Here is a 12,011-nt window from a genome sequence, read left to right as displayed (position 1 = left end):
AGTTTTCTTACAAGAAGACTTTTAATAAAAATAGAAGTAAATAGAAATAAAGAAATCCCCCCTGTAAAATCAGGATGGTAGATACCTTACAGGGTAATTAGATTCAAAACATAGAGAACCCCTCTAGGCAAAACCTTAAGTTATAAAAAAGATACAGACAGAAATAGTTATTCTATTCAGCACAGTTCTTTCTCAGCCATTTAAAGAAATCATAATCTAACACGTACCTAGCTAGATTACTTACTAAAAGTTCTAAGACTCCATTCCTGGTCTATCCCCGGCAGAAACCCAGCATATAGACAGACCCACAGACCCTTTGTTTCTCTCCCTCCTCCCAGCTTTTGAAAGTACCTTGTCTCCTCATTGGTCATTTTGGTCAGGTGCCAGCGAGGTTACCTTTAGCTTCTTAACCCTTTACATGTGAGGGGAGCTTTCCCCTGGCCAGGAGGGATTTCAAAGGGGTTTACCCTTCCCTTTATATTTATGACAGCCCCCTCCTCCCCTCACTGCCCTTAAGGCAGGAGAGGGCAGAAAGGAGCAAACGGTGGGCAGGAGGCGGTCAGGGGAGGGGTCTTGATGGAGAGGGTGGAGTGGGGGCAGGAAGAGGTGGAATGTGGGTGGGACCTCAGGTGAGCGGGTGGAGACAGTGTGGGGCACCCACCAGCAAACCCCAAAGTCAGCACCTATGCTAAAAAGTGAAAACAAAAATAGTTCTCAGTCTCTCTCATATAATAAAAACACATGTACAAGGCTTTGCCCTCCAGAACCCACGAAGTTCCCAGAGGTTATAAAACATGGGATGTATGTAGATAGAAATAAAAGCATACTTCAAGAGGAACAGGGAGAGGGACCTTCAGGTACTTGCTGAGGGAGAGATTGGTGCCTTCCTTCAGGGCCTGCAAGGTAGAGGGCCTTCCTTTTGCCTGGGCTGCCCACAAGTCCTCGTCCAGTCTGTGTACCCCCTGCAGGTGTGTTTTGAATCCTTTTTTATCCAAGCTTCTCTTTAACTCCTTGGAAGGTGACTTTAGATGATGCTTCGTGCAGCAGGCATTCTTTTGCCCTGTGTCGTTTGGGCTTTTCTGTTGCTGGATTTGGGAGGAGGGTTGGTGAGAATCCATTCTGCTGCCTGCAGACTGTTGCATTCTAACCAAAATGGTTTGGGTCCTGATTTCCCTCTGTTCCTGGAAGGTGATGTTTGGAAGTTTTTCATGGAGCATGAAACAAAGTCAGAGTCAGTATTGGTAAATGTCCCCAAAGCATGACTTCAGCCTACCCTGCATCAGCCAGATCCAGCCTCTTAATTGCTTTGGTATTGATTTAAAGTAAAATCGGTGTTACTCATCGGTGTCACTCTGCATATGGTGTGCGTGTGTCAATTCTCCAAGGGCAGAAGTGAGATGGAGTGTACATGAGAATTTATGAGTGATATCGAAGCAGTCCACAATGGTGGAAATCATGGCCTTGTGGTCAGACAGAAAGCAAAGTGGGGGATTCTTTCTCCCTCCGTCCTTGGCAATACGCCCTCTGTTTCATTCCATTGGAAGGCACTTCCACACCTGCTGGGTCAAGCCTGCTGCCTGGGACTGCGGGTGCTACAAGTGGCCAGCAGTGGGCCAGAAGGAGGAGGACCATGCAGGAGCTTTTGGAGACAGGGGCAAGGAGGAACAAGGAGCACGTTGCTTTCAAAAGAGCCAAGGAGGAAAGGGACACGGTCCACGAAGAGAGACTGCTCCAGGGGTTCCAGGAAGACGAGAGAAAGAGGAGGGAGCAGGACCGATTGCTCAGGGGGGGAATGCCGGATGTGGGGGCCAGCAGGGTGGTTCATCCAGCTTGTGTCACAGCGCCAGCCCCCATGCGTGTGCCAGCAGGTCCATGTAACTGTGACAGTGGAAGGGTGTTCCTGGTCCTGGTTCCCAATGGCTGGAGCCTGGAGTTTGTGGCAGGGCCAGTGAGCAAAATTACTGATGGGGTTTCTGTTCCCAACTATTGACAGTTGTGTGCCTCAGAGAAAGATCCTCCAACCCCTCACTCCAAGAGATGTACCCTTGTCTCCAAAACCAGTGAGGTGGCAGAGCGCATACTGGTTTATGCCATATACTACACATTTTCTGGCCAGCCTTGAACTCTCCAATTCCCTGATGACTGTTCTTCTGATACTTCATGGCTTTTATATTTTTGTTCTAGCGATTATTCAGATCAGCCCAATCGGCCAGGTCCCGCTTCCACATGGTGCCTCACTTTTCACCTCTCTGAAATGGGGATAACCCTAACTGACAATTAGACGGTGTCTGATCTCAGATCTTGCTTCCTAAATCCCTCCTTGCCCAACACTGGCCTCTTTCCCATTTCTCCAAACTGCCATGCCTATGTTAGTCCCTGTCTCATCCTCCTACTGCAAAGTCTCATACACAGTCGCCTTCCAGCAAGCTGAAGCTGCCCCTGGCTCTGGAGCTGGAATCTCATGTCCTGAGAGCTTCCCTTGCATGGTGTATTCACCGTGGGCATAAGAAAGGACAACAGCCATATGCAGGTAGAATGTCAACCTCCACCTCTGTTCCAGCAGCAGGATGGCCTCCGGTCCTTGCTCCCTCGGACACCTGGAGCTACTGAGAGATGGGGTTGGCAGAGTATGAGAACCGCCCATGAGGTTAAGAAATGGCGCGGAGAGCCCCTTCCCTCCATGGGACGTTACGTTGTCCCTCCGTAAGCAGTCCGTCCTTTCTGCAGGCTGTGCTTTGGTTCCTGGATTCTGCCCAGAAGCACAGCTACCATTCCTAGCAGCTTGGCTGTTCCATGCCCTGCTGTGCACCAGGCCCTCTGCAGAGAGCTGCTCTGCGCAAGGACTGCAGAGCAAGCTAGCAGGTGTAGCCCCAGGTTCTGTAACTCTGACCCATTGTCTCCCTCCGCTGGCAGGCTCTGAGCAAGGCCTGCCCAGAGAACATGGATGACGAGTGCTAGATCCTGCTGACAGCACCCCCGAGCACAGATAAACTCCAGCACATCTTGGAGGTGAGCAGAATGGGGAGGGGCAGCAGGGGGTGGGGTTTATCTTAGCCCTGGGGACTCCTAGAAAGAAGAGACTGGAAAATCCATGTTTCTATTAGATCCTTCCGAGTATGCATTTGTGATATAAACTCACTGGATGACCTTGGGGCTAACTCATTTCCCCATTATGGCATCAGTCTTCTCCACTGTCACATCTACCCTGGGGAAGAAGGACATAAGCCCTGACAATCACCTTCACCTGTGGGTGTCTGGCCCTGGGAGCCTAAACCAACTGGACTATCTGCCCCATCACCCAAACTGCCCTGTCTTTCCCTTCTAGGGCCTTGTCCTTAGTGCTCAGCCTGGCCCCTGCCTGGCTTGTCCCTGACCTTTAAAGGGATCTCCAAGCCCCTGCCATGCCTGCTCCCCTTGGGGTCTCTCTCCTGGCTGAGCACAGGCTGCCCTTATATCTCTCAGCAGGCCTGGGTCCTAGTCACATGCTGCTTCTTGTCACGAGACCCCCCCCCACACACACACGCTTACTCCCTTCACCCTAAGGAGCTGCATAACCTGGGCTAGGTGCAGTTGAGCTCCAAACCCTTTCCTGGCCATCTCACCCTGTGACAGGTTGAAACTGGAAACCGGGGGACTAACAGTAACTGTTTGCTCTCAAAGGTGCTGAAGACACAATGGAAGAGGAAATCCTTTGGCCTGGATTTAAATTATTCCAACTGAAAGTGAATGAGAGAAAATAGGTCTAGAGTTATCTTCCTAGCAGCAGAAAATGTATAGACTGATAGATGTTAAGGTCAGAAAGGACCATTATGTACATCTAGTCGCACCTCCTGTATAACTCAGGTTCTGTTCCTTCAGCCAACCATAACATGTGACTGAGAGAGAGCATGTTTTTTTGGAATGACATCCACATGCATTAGAACCAGCTGGCGAAGAGAAAATCTTTCTTCTGCAGTGACGTAGGTTTAAAGGACATGGAGGAAAAGACATGGAGGCTGTGACTAAAGTTAGAGCAATGAGGCCAGGATAACCGGGGCTAGGTCCCAGGACTGGCTATTAGAAGACCTGCTGTTTTCTATTCCTGGCTTTGGGACCATGAGCACTGGTTGCCTTGGTTTCCCCAACTATCAAATAGAGCGAATCAAGGTTTTGTTTGTTCTCCCCATTTTACAGGGTGGGAAACCAAGACACAGTTGGGAACCAGTCTACACTACAGGTCTGTAGTGCATTTGTAAGCTGCTGATCCCCACATATTGTTCAGAGCCTATGGACAACACAGCTCCTAAACCTGTGTTTGTTCTGTGCTTATCCCCTGTGTACCAGTAGGGCTGGACGGCCTTTTCTCACTGTGCTGTGGGGAGCAGGTCCTGGGTACTAAGGGTCTGGAGAAGCTCTCAAGGACTAATTTTTTATCAGTGAATTGGGAGAAAACATACAATCACTGCTGATAAGATTGGTGGGTGAGAATACTGGCAGAGTGGTAATTACTGATGAGGAGAGGGCAGTGATACAGAGCGATGTGGCTCGTTCGGCAAGCTGAGCCCATTCAAAGAAAACAAGTTTGACCAGAGCCAAAGGCGAGGTCCTATACCTAGCAAAAAGACATGCCAGCCACACCTACAGAATGGGGAAGTGTATCCAGGAAAGCAGTGACTCTGAAAAGGATTTAGGGGCTATCGTGGAGAAGCCACTCAAAGTGAGCTCCCAGTGTGATGCTGTGGTGAACAGGGCTAAAGCCATCATTAGACGTATGAGCAGAGCCGTGAGTAGGATAGGGAGGTGACACAGCATCAGTGTGACGGATATTGGAATACTGCCTCCAGTTCTGGTGTCTTCATTTGAAAAAGATGTTGAGAAATTGGAGCTGGGGCAGCAAAGAGCCACCAAATGTTCTGAGGGCTGGAGAAAAATGCCTTCGAGGGAGCGATTGAAAGAGCTCAACCTGTTTAGCTGATCAAAAGCAGATTGAAAGGTGACTTCACTGAAGTGTTGAAATGCCTTAATGGAGAGAAACTATTGGGTATTAAAGGGTTCTTTAATCTAGCAGAGAAAGGCATAACAAGACCCAATGGCTGGAAGGTGAAAAGAGACACATTCATAAAACAAATAAGGCACAAATATTCAACAACGAGGCTGATTCACCACAGGAACAAGCTACCAAGAGAAGTGGTGGATTCTCCATCTCCTGATGTCATTTAATGAAGACTAGCTGCCTTTCTGGAATGTGTTTGCCCAAAGAGTAGCTATTGTGGTATACAGGAGGCCTGTGATATGCAGGGGGTCAGATTAGATGCTCTAATGGTCTCTTCTGGCCATAAAGTCTACTAATTTCTGAAAAAATGAGTGTAGCATTGGGAGCAGCCTCCGATGTTTTACTGTCTAGCCTGCTTGCTTCCTAGAATGAACTTGAGTGGGGTGATCCACAGAGAGTAGCTCAAACCTCCAAAGTGTCTGGCCAGCGGCAGGACATTAGCACTGCAGGGGGTGGGGTGTGGCAGTGACATTACAAAGGCCTTTTGCAGGACCTCAGCCTATTGGTCAAAGGCGGTGGGGAGGTGGTGACCTCACAGAGAGATGATGATCTCAGCCAGGCAGGACAGGGGCACAGGGCCAGGGAAACCTCGCAGACCCCTGTGGCGTTGCTTCAGCAAGTCTCCTTCTCGAGGCCTCTCTTTGAGGACTGAGAGAGTATTAGGGTTCACGTACGTGAGCGCAAGGAGGAAACTCTTTTGAGTTTTCTCCTTCCTTTTACTGATTTTACTAGAAAACAGACGTTCCTGTTTAGAAGGTAAGAGCCCCTGAGAGGTTTGGAACCTGTTCAGTCTGATCCATCTAGTGTAAGGTTCAATAAGGATAAGTGCAGGGTCCTGCACTTAGGACGGAAGAACCCAATGCACAGCTACAGACTAGGGACCGAATGGCTAGGCAGCAGTTCTGCGGAAAAGGACCTAGGGGTGACAGTGGACGAGAAGCTGGATATGAGTCAGCAGTGTGCCCTTGTTGCCAAGAAGGCCAATGGCATTTTGGGATGTATAAGTAGGGGCATAGCGAGCAGATCGAGGGACGTGATCGTTCCCCTCTATTCGACATTAGTGAGGCCTCATCTGGAGTACTGTGTCCAGTTTTGGGCCCCACACTTCAAGAAGGATGTGGATAAATTGGAGAGAGTCCAGCGAAGGGCAACAAAAATGATTAGGGGTCTGGAACACATGAGTTATGAGGAGAGGCTGAGGGAGCTGGGATTGTTTAGCCTGCAGAAGAGAAGAATGAGGGGGGATTTGATAGCTGCTTTCAACTACCTGAAAGGGGGTTCCAAAGAGGATGGCTCTAGACTGTTCTCAATGGTATCAGATGACAGAACGAGGAGTAATGGTCTCAAGCTGCAGTGGGGGAGGTTTAGATTGGATATTAGGAAAAACTTTTTCACTAAGAGGGTGGTGAAACACTGGAATGCGTTACCTAGGGAGGTGGTAGAATCTCCTTCCTTAGAGGTTTTTAAGGTCAGGCTTGACAAAGCCCTGGCTGGGATGATTTAACTGGGAATTGGTCCTGCTTCGAGCAGGGGGTTGGACTAGATGACCTTCTGGGGTCCCTTCCAACCCTTATATTCTATGATTCTATCTAGTGCCAGCTGAATTCTAGGCATGGAAAACACTAGCATACGGTGTTAGAATTTTTTTCCCCACCTAGGATTTTTGTCCCTCAGAATCACTGGGGACATTAGGGTTTGTCCTTTTTATTTGACCTTTTCCTCCATCCCTCCCTCCTTTCTCTTCATCTCTTACTTCTTTTGTCCTTTCCCCTGGTCCCCTCCCAGGTGTGTGTGTATCCTTTCTCAGCCTGAGCCTCTCCCTCTTTCAAGTAGGGGTAACAATCTGCCCCTACCTACCTCACGGTGTGTGGAGGATGGGGATCCATTGGAGAGCGTTACTAAGAGCAGTGCGTAATATGAGGTGTCCTATCACGTTTACTCAGATCAGATTATGACACAATAGAATAGCTGAAATATTCTATTTTATGTGTATTTTATTATTTTGAAAATTAAGAGCAGCAACTACTAAGCTCAGACTGAAGCATCTTATCTAATTTTCGAGACCTAAGGGTCTCCTCTTTGTGTGCAATGAGACAATTTAACAGGAGATGCTTTTGTTTTGCAACAAAATATTTTTGCAAAGAATTTTCATCCCACTTGTTATGATTTCAAGAAACAAACTGGTTTAGTCTGAATGGGATTTTCTGACAGAAACAGTTTCAATGAAATTTCCCTGCCATCTCGATTCCTGGGCTCTATCCCTGCCTCTGGGGGGTTTGTTATCTGTTAGAACAGGAATCAGGACTGATGACTTCTCTTTCTGGCTCTGCCACCGCCTTGCTGTGTAGGCCTTGGGTAGGTCACTTCCCCTCTCTGTACCTCAGGCTCCCCATCTGTCCAATGGGAACAGGGACAATTCTTGAACTCTGAGCAGTGAGCCTGGGTGAGATAAGGGGCGTTAAAGCCCTCAAGTGAAGGAGAAAGGGGAGTTTCAAGGTGTTGAGCACTGAGGAATTCTAAACTTTGCTAAAATGTCTAGTCTGCGGAAACAAGAAATGGTCAGGGCCAAATTTTAACCATTGTCTTTTTTAAAGCCCATTCAGGGATGTGAGTCCCACTCTTTTAGGTACCTGGGGCTTTTTGCCAGTAGGAGAGAAGAGATTCCTGCCTCCATTTTTGTGGCCTTAACAAACCAGGAGCTCTGCCCCAGTTCTCGTCTGAGATCCCCGAAAAAAAACATCTTCCCATCCATTAACAAGACAGTACCTATCTTGAAAAGGGGAACAAAAAGAACCCGGGGACTTACAGACTAGCTAGCCTCACTTCCCTACCTGGAAAGATACTGGAACACATTATTAAATGATCAGTTTGTCAGCACCTACAGGATAATTTGGTTCTTAGGACTAGTGAGCATGGATTTGTCAAGAACAAATCATTCCAAACCAATCCTATTTCCTTCTTTGACAGGGTTACGGGCCTAGTGGAGGTGGGTAAACAGTAGATGTGATCTAACTTGGTGGTAATACGGCTTTTGACACAGTCCCCTAGGACATTCTCACAAGCAAACTAGGGAAATGTGGTCTAGATGCAATTAGTATAATGTGGGTGCACAGCTGGTTGAAAGCCCATACTCCAAGAGTCCTCCTCCACATTTGGCTGTCCAACTGAGAGGGTGTACCTAGGGGGTCCAGCAGGGATCAGTCCGGGGTCCAGTTCTATTCAATATTTTCATTAATGATTTGGAAAATGGAGTGGAGAGTATGCTTCTAAAATTTGCAGATGACACCAAGCACTTTGGAGCACAGGATTGGAGTTCAAAACACCTTAACAAATTGGAGAATTGGTGTTCTTGAGCCAAGCGCCATGGCTGGGCCCCTCTTTATAGACGGGGCTGAAGTGAAACCCCAGAGCCAAACACTCCTCCTCCTGGGCAGCGCACTCTGTCCTTTAATGGTCAGAGCAGCTTTTGCTGGGGGATTCTCCCAGCACTTCCCAATAGTGGGAAAGTATTAAATCCCCATTTGACTGCTGGGGATAGAGCCATAGAGGGGGGAGCAACTTGCCCAACATACCACAGGTCAATAGGAAAACCAACAATGGAACCCAGGAGTCCTGACTCCCAATCCCCTGGTCCAGTCACTACAGCAGAGCACACTCCCTCTCAAAGGCAGGGGGACCGGACATGAGGGCCTGGTTGTAATTGCCAGCTGTGGGAGGGAGTGTGCAGCAGTGGTTAGTCAAGGGGCCTGGAAATAAGGACTGCTGGGTCCCATCCATGGCTCGTACACTTGGTGTGACCCTGAGCCAGTAGCTTCTGCTTCCCCAGGCCTGTTTCTCATCAGTAGGGTTGGGGTCACAGTCCCTACAGCCCAGGGGAGTTGGGACGCTCCAGGAAGGTATGTAAATTGCCGGGATGTCAGGAGCTGGGAGGCGCTGTCACCCCTGCACTAGGGCAGCGTTCTGCACCCCCTGCTGCTGGCTGAGTTTCTCAATAAGACAGACTCTTGTTTTCACAGCCAGTCGATTGCTCAGTGGCATCACTCTGCCTGCTGGCTGGTTAGGGTAACTCCTCAGGTCACCATCCTCTCCAGCCTGCTTTGGGCTTGGAGAGTGAGGAGGAGGGCGAGACAGCTGGTGACCCTGAACATCCACCATCCATTGCTCTATCACCTAGAGCAAGTGAGTGGCATTAGGGTTCCTCTGTGGCGTCCCCTGTCTGTCTGGGGAGAGACAGAAAGAGGGGGAGAGAATCTCTCCCAAAGGAGATTGGATTTGCAAACCGCCCCTAGGAGCCCCTTGCTCTCAGACCAGAGAGGGGTTTCTCCAAAGCTGTCTCCAGTGTGTTTGAAAAGGGCCCAGCAATGGGGCTCCCAGCCCTTCCCTTGTGGGAAACTGTTCCCCAGGCTGAGAGTCTCTGAGCTGGGCCAGACCCTGTGAGCTGCTGATCATGGAAATCAATGGGAAACAAGGGGGGCCTGGGCTTGCTATGCCTAGGGACTTTGACGTGGGGTGTAACGATGCTGGTTCTGGTGGGACCCAACTGAGAGTGCCAATTCAGGACAAATTGCTTAAAGCAGGGCAGTTATAGCCCAAGGCTGGGGTTTCTATGCACACCCAGGCAAACCAAACCAGCCAGACAGAGAGGACTTTGGTTTTACCCCACGGGCTAACCACAAGTCACACAAGCAATTCCCATAGACACTCCAGTTTCCCAGTATCACCACCAGTGCCACTCGTTATGGGAACAAATGGTTATGAAAACCAATACTCCAGTAAAAGAAAAAAGGTTCTCCCGATCCCAAAGGACCAAGCCCCAGACCCACATCAATATACAAATCAGATCTTACCCACAAATCATGCTGTTGCTAATTCTTTAGAATCTAAAATCTAAAGGTTTATTCATAAAAGGAAAAAAAAAACAGATGAGAGCTAGAATCAGTTAAATGGAATCAATTACATACAGTAATGGCAAAGTTCTTGGTTCAGGCTTGCAGCAGTGATAGAATAAACTGCAGGTTCAAATCAAGTCTCTGCAGTACATCCACAGCTGGGATGGGTCTTCCAGTCCTTGGTTCAAGGATTCAGTGTCGCAAAGTTCCTCCAGAGTTACGAAGCAGGACTGAAGACAAGATGGAGGAGCTGCAGCAGCTTTTTATATTCTCTTGCCATGTGGTCTTTCTTTCTTTGTTCCAGAGACAAGCATTCCATCACATGGCCTGGAAAAACCTCAGAGTTCTGTCCATAGGCATATCCCTGCATGCCTTGCTGAGTCACAAAGTTGCAAAGACTACCCTGAAAATTTTTCTCTTCAGGAATCTTTCTAAGCACCAAGTCACCTTTACCTTGCTCCATAGAAGCATTGCTCTGCTGATCCACTACTAACTCCGGAGTTTCACTTACATCCAGAATCACCTTTGGCCCATCAGGCGGATTCCTACACAATCCCCTTTCAGGCAAACTGCTATATTTCATAGTCAAAAGGTCAGAAGCACACAAGTTCAGGAATCTTTTCCTCCTTGCTGCAAGTTTTCAAACTGCCAGTAGGTAACACAATCAAATCATCTTTAGGTTTTCCTTATGTCCCAGCTAGGGTATCATGCTGATCGGACAGAGTTGCTACACCCTTTCCCAGGAACACATTAGCAACAGGCAAAACACAAGCACCAGAATTGTCCGGTCTCTGGGATTTTGCTAGGACACTAACTGGATGCAACCTCGTTACAGTGCCAGTCTCCCTAGCAGACACAAACTTAGGACCATTCCCTTTCTGGGCTTTAGCTGTATCCAGAACCAACTCTGGGACCACTGATAAATTGTCAAGTAGCATAAACTGAGAAGCACTTTCTGTCTGCTTCACAGACAAAGAAGAGCTGGAGAAGCATTCCCCTTTAACTGACACACAGCTTGGGATCTCATTTCCCTTGTCCCAGCACACAGGGCTGTTCACAGACAACTGCTTGGAGATTGGGGTAGCTCCCTCCATAGGCAAGTCAATACCCCTAACGGACACAGGCACATTTCCTTGACTGTCACGATTCTCCACATAGGTAACAGGTAAGGTATAGGGACACATCTTTCCACTATCCTTGCCTTCCCAGACTGCTGACTAGACAAAGCCATCAGCTCACAAGGCTGCCTAGGCTCATCCAAACTTTCCCTGCCTTCCTTGTCCTCCTTTCCCTTGTCCCAGCACGCAGGGCTGGTTACAGACAAATTCCAGGAGACTGGGGCAGCTTCCTTACCAGGTAAACTGCTGTTCTCCACACTACACTGAGCTACTTCCAGCAAATCACAGTCACCTTTTTCAGGTTTACTTTTATAAACTGTATTAGCCAACAATTCACCACCCATCAAAAATCTACCCTGTCCTTCCTCAGCTAGGGCTTTAACCTGACCATCCACTTTAATCTACTCCTGAGAAACTTTTTCCTGACCAATGAGTTCTTTCTGTACTTGATCTAATTCCAGATTCACTTCTGAGATATTAGACAGACATTCATAAACTTCATTCACAAACAGCTATTTGCCACCTTTCCCAGGTTAGAGTCACCCTCTCCCTGGCCATAGCAAAACTGGTTAAACACAGACAACTGTTCAGAGTAATACAACATGCCAACATTGTTATAAACTGGACTTTCAAGATGATACAGTTTCTGCTGTTCTTCCATTGTTTTTTTGACTTGGAGCTTCTGGCAGTTTCTTGTTGCATCTGGTGAACCCACTCCTCAGCAGCCAGCAGTTCCATATGCCCCCTACAAGCACCTTTCTCTCTTTCAGCAGCTTCCTTCTGTCTTTCAGCAGCTTTTTTTTTCCAGCTGAACCAAGGCTTGCTTCTCTCTCATTCAAATTTTGGCCAGTTTTTGATTGTGTTCAAACTGCAGGCTCTCTCTCAGGGCTTGCAGTTTCACTGCTTCTGCTGATGCTTTCTGGCTCATGGTCACTGACCTTTAACCCAACAAAACTCTCAATACCAAAATTC

The sequence above is a fragment of the Caretta caretta genome, chromosome 7 (genome assembly GCF_965140235.1).
Source record: "Caretta caretta isolate rCarCar2 chromosome 7, rCarCar1.hap1, whole genome shotgun sequence".
NCBI lineage: Eukaryota > Metazoa > Chordata > Testudines > Cheloniidae > Caretta > Caretta caretta.
The sequence above is the reverse complement of the archived record's forward strand: the minus strand, read 5'-3'. Positions refer to the sequence as shown.